The following is a 15,873-nucleotide window of genomic DNA, read 5'->3' as shown; positions in this document are numbered from 1 at the left end:
CATCCCTCTTAATTCCAAAGGTCGAGGGTGGGACTCCCACCCAAGGTCGTGGGTTCGTGTGCCTTAATTAACTTTATCTTAACTAACTGTGCCTTAATTAGATTCACCTTCATTACCACCGAAGGTCCTGCGTTTGACACCTCCCTACGGTTGTGGGTTCGAGTGCCTTTTTCTAACTACTTTCGTGTCACCGACGCGGTTTCGTTCAAGTTCGGCTGACTTATGAGACATATAAGGCTGTCGCCTTGGTAACGAATGTGTCGCCGATTTCACCAGCGCGCGGATCGCGGAAGACGGACAAGTTGCAAAGTTGGCTATCGTGTAGTGACTTGGCGACGCTTCTGACTTGACCGCATTTACTGCCGTGCGTTTCGAAGTTGCCCTCCAGCCACTTGTTGTGAGGGCGTCCCTTGCTTTATAAGATGCTCTCGCGAAATGATAGCATAGAAGTATTATCTGAGCGCGTAACGCGCGCTGTGCGGAAGGTTTACACGCGTACTACTGTATAGGGACGTGTAAAGAGTAATTTTTGGGACCGAATCAAATACGAAGTCAAGCAGTGCCAGACGCGAGTCAAATGGAAACTAGAATACTTTTCGAATACTTTTAAAATAATGAACAGCCGCTTTCACAATTATTAGAAACCAATTCTCACATCCTAGTATTCGTAAAGTTAGCAAGTATCTGTCATTACATTGCACGTTATGAAGCGTTATTTTACAAAATGACAAGTGGAGCGTCGTAGACAAATAAGCAGATTGTTCGCATGCACAGGGCTCCCCGGAGAGTGCGAATGATCACCTATTTTGCCGACACAGTCCGGACCTCTCGCCGACGTAGCCTGCTCTACTACATAAGTTCATATGTTTTATTTCTTGCTATTCCGGCGGGGACGAGAAGCGTCACTTTCGAAAAATTCGAAACTATTGGACAAATATTCGTATTTACGAATAGTGACTATTCGATTCGAAGACCGAATCAAATAGCACACTCGATATGTAATTCGAAAGCTTCGAAAAATCGCACACCCCTAGTGCATTACAGCAGGGTTGGTGCATTCTTTCACTTGCTTGCATTTGCACTGTACTCGACGCAGGGTGCACTTTCCCGTTTTACGCAATAGAACGTTTTTACATTATTCACTATGCTTTCTCTCGCTCTCACGACGCAAGGCTAGTGAAGCGCTTTTGCGTGGGTGGTTGTGTTGCATAAATAAACAAGCCAGCTTCCTGCAGAGGGGTCAGTGCCGAACAGGAGTTGCCCTCTCCCAGTCGATAAGCGCACATGCAGTCCGTTCAGTCAGAACCGCGCAACACTGCGTGAAGCAGAGTTGCCGCCGGCCAACGATGTGTTGGACATCGCAACTGGCTGGGCGCCGCAAGAAAAGGTTTCCTGATCTTTCCAGAAAAAGGTTCCTGACGCTAGTAATTATTCGTACATAGCACAAGAGAGGTTATCGCGATAATGGTTTCGCGGAACCAGGTAGATTCGCAGAGCCTTTGTACGTATATAAAGATTAGTCGCGCAAATATTTGTCAAGAACTAACTGTCAGGTCACATATAAGGCTCGCCTTCGTTAATATTTTTTTGCTTTCTTTCCTTGTTCATGTAGATTGCCATGCTGCAATAGTGTTTTCCATCCGCGTATTTATTTAGCGAGGTCCTGAAGCGTCCTCAACGAGACGAATTAAACAGCATAGCTGACGTTCATTGCACGTGCAACAGGGCTAAAGATAGCGCCAAAAGATAGAGTGACGTCGTAGGCGCTGACAAAAATGTTCTTTCTGCATGTCCAATGCGACGCTCCACGATTCCACCTCCAAATGAGCTGCTCCGACTTGGCGCCCTTGTCCAGCTACCAGCTTTCACGGCTACGAATGGCGCAAGGTTTCACGAGACACTGCCCCCCATCTCCCCCCCCCCCCAGACATCGCCGTTTAAGTTGGGAGGAGAACAAAACATGCGGAGCCCTTCCACTATGTGTAGATGGAAGACCAGCAAAGCTGCTGGTTTTGTTTAATTATATTGTTACGAGGCATTGTGTATGAGCCTGCCATTAAAGGACCGCTGTGCGAGGCGAAGAGGAAGAAGACGGGACGAGCAGCCTGTATATATTCTCTCTCCGGCGTACTTTTGAATCCCCGTGACAATTTTCTAATTTTTTAACTTAGTGGTTATGTTAAATGGTGGAAAAGACACAACACATAACTTCGTTGTTTACTTTTGGCTTGTTTTTTAATTTCATTCACTTGGTCAACATATTGATCATTGGTCGCTATGGTAAACTGCAATTGGTTGCACATCGGTTCTAGACACATTCTGTCTCAATGTGTGATCAATGCACGAGTTGTTGCATGTTTTTGTTGGTCACACCCACTCCAATGCAACACTTTAAGCCGAAACGTTCCAACATGCACGATGAGATCCACCTTCCGTCGGGTCTACCAATGTCAACGTTAAGGTCCCCCACGATTAGGATGGATGTGTTGTTGTCGAGAGGCACCCAACCGAACACGTCAGTCAGAAAAACTTCGATCTCCCTCTTTGAGGTTGCGGGAGGGATGTATATACCGCAGCAACTATTGTGCCATCTTCTCGCCTAATGATCATTTACGACTGGCATATCGTGCAGGGTGGCACTCATGCAGTCGGTCTTTGCATAGATGGGAGTCTCCACCACCCGGGACTCGACGCTCTTGTTGCACGCCAATTCCGTGAGCCCATTCATTGACAAGGGCGCATTACAGGTTCCCGATACCACAAGGGTATGTGTCATTGAGCTTGGGCCCTTTTTTCACTATCACCAGGATCGGCCCACATGGTGATTTGTTTTCGTCAACATCTCGGACACATTTTTTTCCAGATCCTAGCCATGGACAGCTTCGCTATAAAAGGACGCCCACCCCTTCCGCCATTGCACGGGGCCGTGCTCTCAGTAATTGTCGTCGCCCTTCTGCTTTCCCTGCTCGATAAAGTACGAATAGGTGCAGAGGACGTGCACGTGTTCTTTGTGCAGCCAGCCGCACAAAAGCCTGCGAAGCACGGCTGCGAGGCCTTCATCGGCTTTGTGGTGACGCGGGTATGCATGAGAACACGACTTTATTTCTTTTGGTTGGCGCCGGTCGAGTGGTGCGTGAAAGCGAATCGCAACTTTTGTTTTCATTTTTCACTATTTTAGCGGAAGCCTTCTCCAAGAACAGCCACCATTTTGGTGGCCCTTACATATCGGTACTCCCACAAGTTATCGACTTCAACTGTAGGTTAAGTTTTTAAGCACGCGACCACGTGATTTCTTGCGCTTCACTAAGTTTTTGTTTTTGTTCACTTTGAGCGGCTGTGATGCTTCTACCTCAACTGAAGTTCAAGTTTTCGAACACGCAACCACGTTCTTCGCCAAGCTTTTGTTTTGGTTTTGTTAAGTTTGAGCTGCTTACAAGCAACGTCAAGAAGCTTTAGGACAACTGTCACGTGGAGTGTCGACGTGTTGTATACGCACTGGCTGTTATACTACATCTCGCATTGCCTCACCATGCGCTGTCTATCAACGGTCATCAGATCAGAAAGGGGAGCGCAGAAAGGCAGGTAAATAAGGAGGCAACAGTGAGCGAGCTCAAAATCAAAGCGTGTACTTCCGAACGCCCAGTGCTGCGCCGTACAAAATAAGCACCGAGCTTACTGGTCGCAGCGGCAATTCGGAGATCCCAACACTTGCTGCAAACAGCATGGCGCAATGTTGCAAGACAATATATTCATTTATTTTATTTATTTTTTACACACTGCAGCCTTAGTTTGCGCTATGGCAGGAGTGGAGAATTATACAGGGTGTTCCTAGCTATCATGGACCAAGATTTCAAAAAGAGCCGTCGCGTTACTAGAAGAAAACTTAGTGAATATTGTTTCCAGTACAGTACAGTAGTCGCCAGTAATTTTTTTGTTACTGAGATTTAATTGGATAATTGTAATTATTTACCTACCTCGAGAAGTACTGTCCTAATTATCAAAGTGTCAAGGAGAAAATTGTAGAGCAACGGGAAAAAGCTCGCCGTGTGGCCAAGCCGTCACTAGTATTATTTTAGGACAAGCTAGATGATGTCTTTTATCATGAACTATTAGCGAAACCATCATTGTTTTCTTTAACTCCCTCAGCAATTTGACCATTATGGACGCCTTTCTTACTGTTTTAGTTTTTATTAGTTATTACAGTTGGCACGAGTTAAGTCGTAGGCTCGGTTAGAGCGCTGAATTAAATTTTATGCGTAAGTTTCCAATGACCCATAGAGCGAAATGCAGCTCCACGAACGTGAAACTTGGGGAGGTGCGAAACATGCAGTGATGCACCGCTAATGGGCTCCTACTGCCTTACGCAATGGCTCATAACTCCGTAAACGAGCCCCCCCCCCCCCCCCCCCCCCCCCCCATTACAACGGCAGAAGTTCTACGCTGGAATGACGAGCGGCAACGCAACCAGCTGTGGAGGACGACGACGAAGGCGAGTGCCGAGTGCGAGCCGCTTGCTTACCGTGCCTACAGTGCCTAGAATGTAAGTGTATTCTAGGCACTGTACCGTGACTACGAAAGGTGACGCCGACAGCCCGGGCGCATAAGGTGCTTCGCACCTAAAACTATCGATACAGCTTTCTGTTGCTCAATACGTGCTACATAAAAAGTGTTTTTCCGAGCGTGAAACAAGCCCACGAGTACGCGCGAAGTACCTCGAGCGGCCAGTCGCGTGGCAATTTTTATATATTGTTGTGTTATCTTTTCTCAGCTTCACCAATTCACAAGCCACGAGGCCACTTTTGGCAAATCCTAGCACAACGACCGCAATCAGTGAGTGGCTACAGAGATCACGCTGCTGCTTTACACGAGGTGACGGGTTCGATCTCCGCCGCACCTTCAAAATACGAGCGGAATTCACGTTCGTGTCCTAAAGTTTAGGTTCGCCTGTAAAGACGCTTCAGTGACCAACATTAATCTGGAGGCACCCGAAGCGGCTTCGATCGTAGACCAGGCGTCGCTTCAAGATGTCAAACCTACCTCGCTCACCAATGCTGCCACCGTAGAGGCACGCTAAGCGAAAGGCAAGCTCCGGTGGTTCAAAGCAAGCGCCTTATCGCATGACAAGGTCGCTGTTGTAAAGTGAACGCTCTTTTCTCCGATGAAATGTGACGCTCTCAATAGCCTCCGATCCCGTGATTCTCCGTTCTAAGCTACAGCATCAGCACTATACGGTACGCGGCACCTTATCTCGCGACCTCAGAAAGGGAACGGCTTCTTCCCCGCCTAATTAATGGCAAGGACATTAATCAGATCACTGCCTGCGCGACGACCGTCTCTGTAATTAAACGTCACGTTATGCAGCCTTCAGGGGCGCTAAACTGCGAATCACCCGCTAGACAGCATTGAGGCGATAATTTCTTTTGGAGTCTTCATGACATCGAGGCAGAACATAGGGCGAACATAAACATTTAAAAACCGCTGTTTAATTATCGCTGTAGGTTACGTAACCACACTGGTACTAGTTGAAGCCGTGTGAGGCATAGTGCTTGAAGTTGTTACCTGTCACCAGTGTGTCTTGACTAAGCAGGGCATGACATCACTAAACTTGGAAGGACCCACCGACATCAGAACACGAAATGACTGATTACTCACTTTAGGTGACGTTGTAACAAAGACAAATTGCATAACCTGGAATTTTGTGGACGTAACCTTGGTATATGTGATAGTAGCGTATTTAGTAGGTGGCTGCATGGACCATGAACGCTAATTTCAAAGCGAAGCTTTCTTTGGCTGCACACCATGGGACTACGCGTTGCGTAGGATGAAAGTGCGCATTGACGTTTGTTCTATAATTTAATTGACCATGTAGTAAAGCTTCGCCACACATTGATTCCAACATAATTTTTGTTTATATAATAATAATAATAATAATAATAATAATAATAATAATAATAATAATAATAATAATAATAATAATAATAATAATAATAATAATAATAATAATTTAATCAATTAGTAATTGTTTTACCGTTCCCAGGAACAACCATGAGGTCTGAGTGCTGGCACACACATACATTAAAAAATGAAGTAAAAAAAATTATGAATAAGAAGAACAATCTTGAAAAGAAGAGTGTACATACAGCCAGGCGCACGCAAATATGTATGCGCACGGTCTAAGAAAAACGAAAAAATAAAAGGAAGAAGAAATAAAAATGGAAAAAAAGCGACTAGTTGTGAGCAGAAAAATGTTTGGCTAGGTTATTACGAAAGGCGTCATGATGCGTAAGTGACGCAATACTATCTGGCATGCTGTTCCAGAGGCAATGGTGAAAAGTTAAGTGCCTGTGTCACACCATACATGCTTGCACAGCTGAAGTTGTGCAGTCTGCGCTATGTGAAGATGTGATGTTGCAAGCACGGTGGGGATGAGCTGTCAGAGTGAATAATTTTACGTAGTGCAAAAAAAAAAGCAATATCACGACGAGTGTTCAAGGACTGTAACGAAAATTCGGGACTTAATATCTCGAAACTGGTGTCATATTGAGAATTCGTTCCAAGTGGATCCGCCTTGCGAACCCCACGGCTATAACTTGTAAATTGCAATATGGGCCATAAGTTAAAAAATATTTATTGAATTTTGTTCATTAGTCGATTAGGCATTTTATTTTTTTTTGTGCATGTCCGCCTCCTCGAGTAGAACAGCTCGTGAACTAGAATGGGCAATCTGCCACAGGCAACCTCTAAAATGTTTTGAAAGTGTTCGCTGAAACACCCTGTATAATGCGTGTGCATGATGCAAAACAGTGTCTCATATGACAGTGAAGCCCATTGATGTATATTACACGAAGTAATTATCAGTAAAAACGTTGTCATGCCCTAATTAACGTATAGCATCAAAAGTAGCTTTCTTTTTATTGCGATAGCAATTATATGGACACTTCAACCGAATTTCTGCCGTCGCCGTCATCGTTGCCGTCGTCGTCGCCGTGAGGTTCCCTATAGATAAAATCTGCGCCGCGTGCCGTATGCCCGAGCGGAAGCGTGCGGGGACGCGCGCTATCACGGAGAGCGAACGCACTCAATCTCCCACGCGCAAGCAAGGAAGCAGGAAGCCAGCGCCGGAAAGAGCGGGGGGGGGGGGGCGCACTTCTAGTCCGCCAACAACCGCGCTCGTCGTTCGCTCGCACCGTCTCTTATCTCCACACGGCTCTGACCTTTATGCGCTGTGCATTCGCCGCTGCTTGCTGCCAGCGTTTTGACAGTCGTTGTCTGCAGTCATTCAGTGTGATCTATTCATGTTTGTTTGTGCGCGCTCACACCACAGTTAGTAATAGTCGGGCCACATTTTCCAACGCACGCTACACATGCAATGCTGCCCGGATCGGCAGTGCAGCGCTACAGGTGTGCACGCGCTGCCCTTGGCACGCGCTGCCCACGGGAAGCGCTTCTCATCAACACCACCGTTTCAGCCGCGCCTTCTCGTCGTCATCGAGTCTCTCTTCATGTCGGTCTACTTACGCCGCAGCACACCTGCTTACTTAATCAGCTCATGTTTACTACAATTCATATTGCTACCAAAGCCGCTCACCGTTACTTCGTATGACATTGCTGTGTTGCTATCGCATTCATTGCTTCGCCCTTAGGGCGAAACTGTGACATTTTTTTTTATACAGAGGTCAGCTATGTGAGGTTGACAGTGCAGCGAGAAATTAAAGGTTATGCCGAGGTACTTGTATGTCTGGACCTTTTCTATGATGATTCCTCCTATTTTCAAAGTGCATATTTGATCACGGCGTCTTGCCCCGTTTGGCAGAAAATATAACATACCTTGATTTGCAGTCGTTCATGGCTAGGCTATTCGCACTGAACCATTCTAAGGACGCTTTCGTTACAACTGATTTGGCGCCACTGTAGCGCTGCAATATGCCGCGAACTGAGCGTTGTGCCATGTTTCCGGGCTAAAAGGAAACGCAGCTAATCAGACCACGAAACCTAGGCGTTTGACGAACGCAGCAAGAACTTTCATCCCAACTTGTCGAAACAGTGGTTTTTATTAATGCGGGACAACTGACCCCTTAGTTTTTGCCTAATACTAGCCGGCCAAGCTTTAATCGCCCACAGAAAGTTCGGCAAACGGCACCCACAATGTTCCAGCATTTTTTAGACTCGCTTTGGCTTCCACGGCTGTGAGACAGTAGTCCTGCTTCGATCAAGGCACTGCGGTCCTCAAGCAATGCGGCGCGAGCCGTCGTCATTCAGCGTCGTTCATCGGACCGTTCAGCCCTAAGAGCAGCTCAGGACGATACAGTCGTCGGCAAATGAGGACAAATGGGACACGCATCCGAGACGTGTGCGCGCCCGCAAACCTTGTTAGAAAGCGGGACGCGGAAGAAGATGAGTTCGTTGAGATCAGGACGGACGGTGCCGCCCGAAAGTGCATCGCGACTCGGTGCCCAAACAAATCGATTGCCAGCAGTGGATGCTGCAGACGATACCGCAGGACGGCAGACAGGCAAAATCGTGCGCTACAGAATTCGAATTGCCGGCATGCGAGCGACGCTCCAAGTGTCGCATTTTGCCCCGCGTTAGCCATGATATATTGCGCAAGTAATCGTGAATTTGTCGTTTTGGCGCGAAAATCCCATTTTAAGAAATTGACAGCCACAAGAGAAAGCGGCATACTTTCTATTGACTACGTTGTACCAGTTATAGTGACAACTGCTATCCCCTAGTGTTAAGTTATTGATAAATATTAATCTCAGCAGTTCAGCCTTGCAAAATATCCGAAATGAGAAATATGCGAACCGGACACTACATTCGACAAAGAGCAGACAAAGCGAGCAGATCAACTAGCACAATGAGCGAGACATGAGCTTCTGCCTGGTTTGCGACACGGATTTGCCAGTAAATAAGCGAACGAACGATAAGAATAGCAGGGAAGCGGAACCTACTGGTATATGCAGTAAATGTTAACAAAGAGCATGGTATAAAGCCCTGTTGAAGTTATTAGAATCCGGGATTACAGCACTGGAGGCGAGAAAGTGGTTACAGCCGACGTGTGGTATATAGGACTGAAAGTTTCCCTAAGCATGCTGGTACGGCATTGTCGGCTTATCAGCCCTGACGCTGCAATATGACCGAGATGAAATTTAAGAACGTTGAGAAAAAAGATATATTTGTTTGCTTATCTACCTATTTACTTATTTATTCTCTCAGGAGGGCCCCTAAAAGCCCTAAGATTAGCGTAATATACTTAAGGGTGCAGGGAAGGGCGGGTAAGAACTGATACATTATATCACACAGAGATACGTAATTATCTTATCTATATAACTAGATCACATACAGTAGTTCAAACTCAGCAACTATATCAGAAAATATGTGTTGCTAGGTATCACGGTATTTGCAGTAGTGACAACAAGACACGACATTTAACAGAATTTTAATTATATTATGTTATGGAAGAGACCAAAATGTAAAAACTTGCGTCGCGCGAGAAGGTGGATGACAAATTAGCGGGCGAACGTGTCCGCTAGGCTGCATTGCCGAAATCACGAGAACCCGTTTACTACAGGCCAGTTGATTAATGAACAAACTGAAGAATTTATGCTTTAAATTTATTAAAAGAAGTCCCCACCGGTAAAATACCCATGTTACGAGGGGAACCTATTCCGTATAACAATTATAGGAAAGGACAATCATATAAAAATATTGTTTTTGATTTTGTCTACACCACAGTGTCCCGCATACACATTCCAAGATGCACTGAAGAGACGCGCTAAGTTCAGGACATATTTGTTTGGTGTGGAACTTGCTGGCATTATCAACTTGGTTAATCAAGTTATTTCTTGTGTTTTATTTCGTAATTCCGCACATTTTTTTTTTCACGACATAGAAATTGCAGTTAGTCTGTTCTTTTTGATTCTAATTGTAGTGTGGTACTTTATATAATGCGCATTAAGGTCATTCCACTGAGTATCGCAATCACTCGTATACGCTCGTTCCTACTAAAGAACTTTCCTAAAGTATTTTTCTATCTCCGAAAGGGCAACTACGCCATAGAACAGCCACGACGTGCCCGAATATCGGGAGTTCTGCGTTCACATGGCGGACATCTGGTTCATCCAGCTGAACAGCCTCTTCCGGATCAACGATGTGACTTGATCCGCTGCTGCGATAGCGCAGCAGGGGGAGGAATTACGTATGCAAACTCTCCCGACAATCACCTGGTCCTGACTTCTATAGGATGACTTGTGAACAGCCATTCTTGCTCACTACGACATCTCTAGCCCTCAGTTTCCTTCAGGTAGTCACAACAGCTCTCGCCATGTACAACGCCACCTCATTCCGCGTCTTGTCGTCGCATATCGCATGCGTCCACTCGCGTAAACGTCAGCATGCGCAAGCCTCAGCATCGAACCTCTGCTCAGTCTGCGAGTCTTCTCCACATCTCAAAGGCAGCTGCGCGATGACTCTCACCAAGGAATTCGCTGGGCCAAACAGAAGCACTCCCGGTGACTCGACGGTCTTTCTTCCCTGCACTTTTCGGTCATCTCCGAGGCTTCCTATCTGGGATACACCACTCACCACCTAATCGGATGCTGTTTCACCAGCTCCACTATATGCGCGAATTGCGCTCTTCCGCGCACGGCGACGTCACCGGCACAACCTATGCGATGCCATCAGCGACCGTTACAACCCTGATGTCACCGCCATCCGAGATTTGGAAGCAAGCAGCAGGCGAGCCTTCCAATGCGCTGTGCTCGTAACTCCCCCGGATGCCGGGCCTACGTACCGAAGTTGCACAGGAGCAGCCCCGCCATGTGGTATGTTCAGCCCGAGAATCTCTTCTACGCAAAAAGACGTGAGTGACCAGGGGTGGTATAATGTAAGAGTCCAATTAGTGGACTGTCCATTTCGGCTGTCGCTGCTTGGCTGTTGCTTGACGTGCAGGAAGGTGCCAGCCAGTCTGCTTCCTGCACGTCAAGCAGCAGCCAATCAGCGACAGCCGAAATGGACAGTCCACTAAGTAGACTCTTACAGAATACCGCCCCAGCACTGGCGCTATATTTCCTACCGGAGCTGCCAGACGGCCTCCTTTCGGAGCTCCTACTTCCACCAGGTCCGGGTATTTACGGCAACCTGCGGGATGCCATTATTTCAAGACACGGCATTCACATGGCTGCGCCTCGCGCACGGCATGTGCCACAGCTGCTGCCTAGCACATCTGTCTCATGTGGCACGAACCCGACACTGCCAACCACAGGCATGTAAGTAATCATCTATCATTTTGTAATACCGCCCTAAATATGACAGCGATAACTTATGAATTAGTTTCTGCTCGTTTAAAATGAAAAGATTCGGGTACGGGGCCACAGTGACGGCCAACTGAAAATTTGACCACTCGAGATGACTCATAAATGCAAGCGTATGTATCAAAATGCCATTTTCAGGCATAAGAAACCCGAACGCTAAAATGTCCGAAAATCCACGACAAGCGACAAAATTTGACCACTCGAGATGACTCATAAATGCAAGCGTATGTATCAAAATGCCATTTTCAGGCATAAGAAACCCGAACGCTAAAATGTCCGAAAATCCACGACAAGCGACAAAATTTGACCATTCGAGATGACTCATAAATGCGAGCATATGTATCAAAATGCCATTTTCAGGCATAAGAAACCCGAACGCTAAAATGTCCGAAAATCCACGACAAGCGACAAAATTTGACCATTCGAGATGACTCATAAATGCGAGCGTATGTATCAAAATGCCATTTTCAGGCATAAGAAACCCGAACGCTAAAATGTCCGAAAATCCACGACAAGCGACAAAATTTGACCATTCGAGATGACTCATAAATGCGAGCGTATGTATCAAAATGCCTTTTTCAGGCATTAGAAACCCGAACGCTAAAATGTCCGAAAATCCAGGTCAAGCGACAGAGGGATCTGATAAACGTGTCGACCAAACTAATGTAGTTCAAATCATATCATATTAAGCGTAAGCAGTAACTCGTGCGTGAACATTTGGTGTATCCTCGGAATGAAATTGCATAACCTTGGATGTAATCGAACTAATCGGCCGAAAGAAAGCCACAACAATGGCGTTATTTACGCAGTTGTTGCCAACACCATCTTGTTATTTAAAGATTTTCTTTACGCGTAGGTCGAAAAGCACCGCAGAGCAGCCGCGAGGAAACTTTGGCTAGCAGACCATAAAAGGTCGGCCTGGCCGAAAAAATGAACTAAAAAAGGCGGACACGAACGAGGTGAGAGGCGTAAAGGCGAGAACGTGTGGGTGATTGAACGCCATCGCTGCCGGGCTGCCTTGATATGCCGCAGAATCGATCGTTCTTGCTTAGCCAGCGAAACGGAACCAGGAACAGGAATAAAGAAAGGAGAACGGCCAACGGTATAAGGGTTGCTCGCTTCCGCGGGCTTTGGTGCCCTGGCTAGTCCGTCCCGTGGTTAGACTGGGGTGCCCAGACGCACAGCTCCAGCACGTACAAGAGAAGCACTGCACGGGCCGATTTCTTTCAGCGCGGGCCTGGCCCGGGCCCGTTTTTACGTTGGGCTACCCGCACGAGCCCGACCAAAAGTTTTATGGCGAGACCCGGGCCCGGCCCGGGCCCGGAAATAATCTACGTTACCCGCCCGGCCCGGCCCGCCACCCCTTTACCTTAGGCCCGAGCGCGGCCCAAGCCCGGCCCGAAACCGGCCCGAGACAGAAAATGGCATGTTTTTCAGAGTCGAGACACGCGAGGATAACTCGCTGCACGTTGCATCTACATCACCCGTTGCATCTACATCGGCCCGGCCCGGCTCACGGGCCGGGCCGGGCTCGGGCTTTCGGGTGAGCCCGAGCCCGTGCAGTGCTCTAGAGCAGCCCACGGCCATCGGCAAATCAAGCTGTTTCTACAAATTGGTCAACGGATAGAAAGATGACAGAAAATGCGTTGTAATACCGCCATAGTAAAACACCATTCGCGTGTTTTGTTGTTTATGTGCATCGACGTATTAACTGTTCACAGTTCCACTATTTTTTTCCCCCGTGGGTAACTCAATGCATGAGATAGAGCAGAGTGGAGTAGGTTACGTTAAGGCGAGAAATAACGTGATGGGAACGCAAGGCGGGCAAGAAAAAAAAAGAAAAAAAAGAAAGAAAAGCAAAACGCATATGGAGGAAAGGCTTAACAGGACAATCATGCGTAATCGCGAGAACATCTTTTCTGAGCATTTTATGCGAGGTAGGATACTGCCAGGCATTGTTACCTAAAGTGGCTCACTGAATTAGTCGGCACGAAGTTCTATCGAACATTTCACGTAAGCAACACACTAGTAGCGCCGGATGCATGGTGTGGACGACTGACGCGGCCATGTTTTTGTGCTGGTTTACCTAAGCACCGTGTTTTAGTAATGCTTGAATTTGGATGTTCTGAATGTTTGTAATGATACGGCCCTCCAAGTAATGGGAGGATTTTAGAAACCATGCTAAGGATAATGACAGTATAGGTATGGTAAAGGAGGGTGGTTCCTTAAAGTAATCAAATAAACAAAGTATTGGCGTTAAGCATGCCAGTGAAGCAACCTTTACTACAAGCGTAAGGCATTACACCATAGCACTCCTTTACCTGTATGTAATTTTTCTAAATTTTATTTGTTACAAACTGCCGGTCATTTTTGGAGGCCTTAGGCAGGAGTGGGAACAGGAATAGAACCCAATACAAGCTCAGTGCACTAAACCAAAACAAAATCACATAACAAAAGAAAATAAAACATAAAATGACACACACGCGCCAATGCGTACACGTGAAGTACAAAAAACGGTATCAACATTGATTCTAATACACAAAATGATAACTTGGGCACGAACTTCAAGTGTGAACGTGCCTACTGCACTCAATTTATGATCGCTTGTAGGGAATGAATCAACATTTGGCCGTTCAACCACATCAGCAGATAAGGCGTTCCAGTATGCAATTGTACGAGGAAAGAAAACGTACATGGGCGTGTTAGTCCTGCATTTAAGCTCAGATACCTTTTTTGGGTGAACAGACCAAGTAAAGCGGCTTATGGCAGGCGCTATGAATGCGGTTTGATCAATTCTTAACATTTTGTGATATAGTGAATAAAAAGTTTTAACCTGTCATGATAACGCCTCGTTTCAAGTTTTTCTAGTTCTGCTTTTTGTAGGCGTTTATATGGGGATACCTTCCAGCTATAACTGTTGAAGATGAACCTAATAGATTTTCTTTGGATGCTTTCTAATTTTAGTTTGTTAGTTCCTGTCCAGGGATCCGAGGCCTCTGCAGCGTACTCCAGTATGGGCCTAATAAACGTCTTGTACGCCAAAAGCTTCATTTCAGTTGTTGAGTGACCCAGCGTGCGCCGAAGGTATCCCAATTTTGATTATATTATAAATTTGAATATAATGATTATACTAATACCCACTTCAATAGAATGGAACGTCTGAAGCACCCATTTATAAGATATAACAAATCAATCGGTCTCAGCCGTTGAATAAAAAATCGAACTGTTGGTCAGGATAACCTGTGCGGAGAAAATCAAGTAACACTCTAAGCAAAACGATATGGGCGAGGACAGTCGCCGCTCGTCGTAATCTTATCCACGGGCCAGTGCTAACGCTATTTGTACACGAATCATAGTACGTTCTGAATTCGCACTCGCGCTCGCCTATAATCTACAGTGTACAACGGCATTCACGTGGCGCGCGCGTTATGATTATACAATACTCTTTCGGTACAGAATCCGCGACAACATTAAACAATGTTTAAATATAGTTGTTGCGCCATGTCAACAAATCGATGTCAGTGGCAAACCAGGGAAAACTTTGTCAGCCCTTACACTCCGTGAAGTTGGTTAACCAGCGAAGCTGAAACGTGCGGCCCCGGTGTTTATCACTGGGGCCGCACGTTTGAATCCTGAGGGTTCATTAAAGTATTTCACAATTTTGAGGTTACACGCACGTTCGGCTGCGCCGGAGAGAACTACGTCATTGACGGTATACCCGCAGTCCACCGTTGTCGCTTGCGATTCTTCCAAATTAAATTGCTTCAAAATTAAATCTGCCCCTTAGATAAGACAATGAATGGCTCATACCCCCTTAAGCAATGGCTTATACCCCGTGAATGCAGCCTTCCCATTACGACGACCGAAGAGAAGTGAAATTCTACACTGGAATGATGAGCGGCAACGCAGCCAGCTGTGGAAGAAGACAACGACGACGCTCGAGCCAATGCTGATGATGATAACTTTCTGTACAGAGGCGATTTCGCCTGGACAGATAAAGCTTCGCTTTAAAAGGGTCACCGAAAAAAGGAAAGTAATGTACGCGTACTAGTAAAATAATAAATTCTGGGGCTTACGTGTCAAAAACCCGATCTGATTATGATCCGATTGTGATCTGATTAGTGCGGGGACTCCGGATTAATTTTGACCAGTAAGGGGCTCTTTAACGAGCCCGTAAATCGAAGTGCTCGAGCGTTGTTAGATTTCGCCGCCATCAAAATGCGGCCGTCGCGGCCGGGATCGAAGCCGTGACCTGGAAACTCAACAGCGCAACCTCATAGCCACTGGGCTACCGCCGCGGCTATGCTTCTATGAGACAGCCATATCTTCCTTTTAATATATATATATATTATTTTTTTTCTAAATACGGCTACAAACACATAATAAATTCCGTGTCTATTTCCCCAGTCGGATAACCTTCTGAATAACGCGGGAATCCTAGCGCAAAGACGGTCTTGGGTGTCTTTAAAATGTATTCCTTGTCTCTACGTATTACTCCCGGAGGAGAAACTTGAATCTTCTGACAATGTTTCGTTTTTAGCCACTTTAATCCGTGTATACG

At 46.3% G+C, this 15,873-nt stretch overlaps 1 protein-coding gene across 1 annotated transcript in view; it reads right to left on the bottom strand.

Moving 5' to 3' along the window:
* The window catches only part of LOC119450905 (potassium voltage-gated channel protein Shaker), a 311,904-nt gene that overhangs the window by 256,067 nt on the left and 39,964 nt on the right, over window positions 1–15,873 (bottom strand). The window lies entirely within an intron of this gene.

The sequence above is a fragment of the Dermacentor silvarum genome, chromosome 4, assembly GCF_013339745.2.
Source record: "Dermacentor silvarum isolate Dsil-2018 chromosome 4, BIME_Dsil_1.4, whole genome shotgun sequence".
Taxonomy (NCBI): domain Eukaryota; kingdom Metazoa; phylum Arthropoda; class Arachnida; order Ixodida; family Ixodidae; genus Dermacentor; species Dermacentor silvarum.
This window is presented reverse-complemented; position numbering and strand designations above follow the sequence as displayed.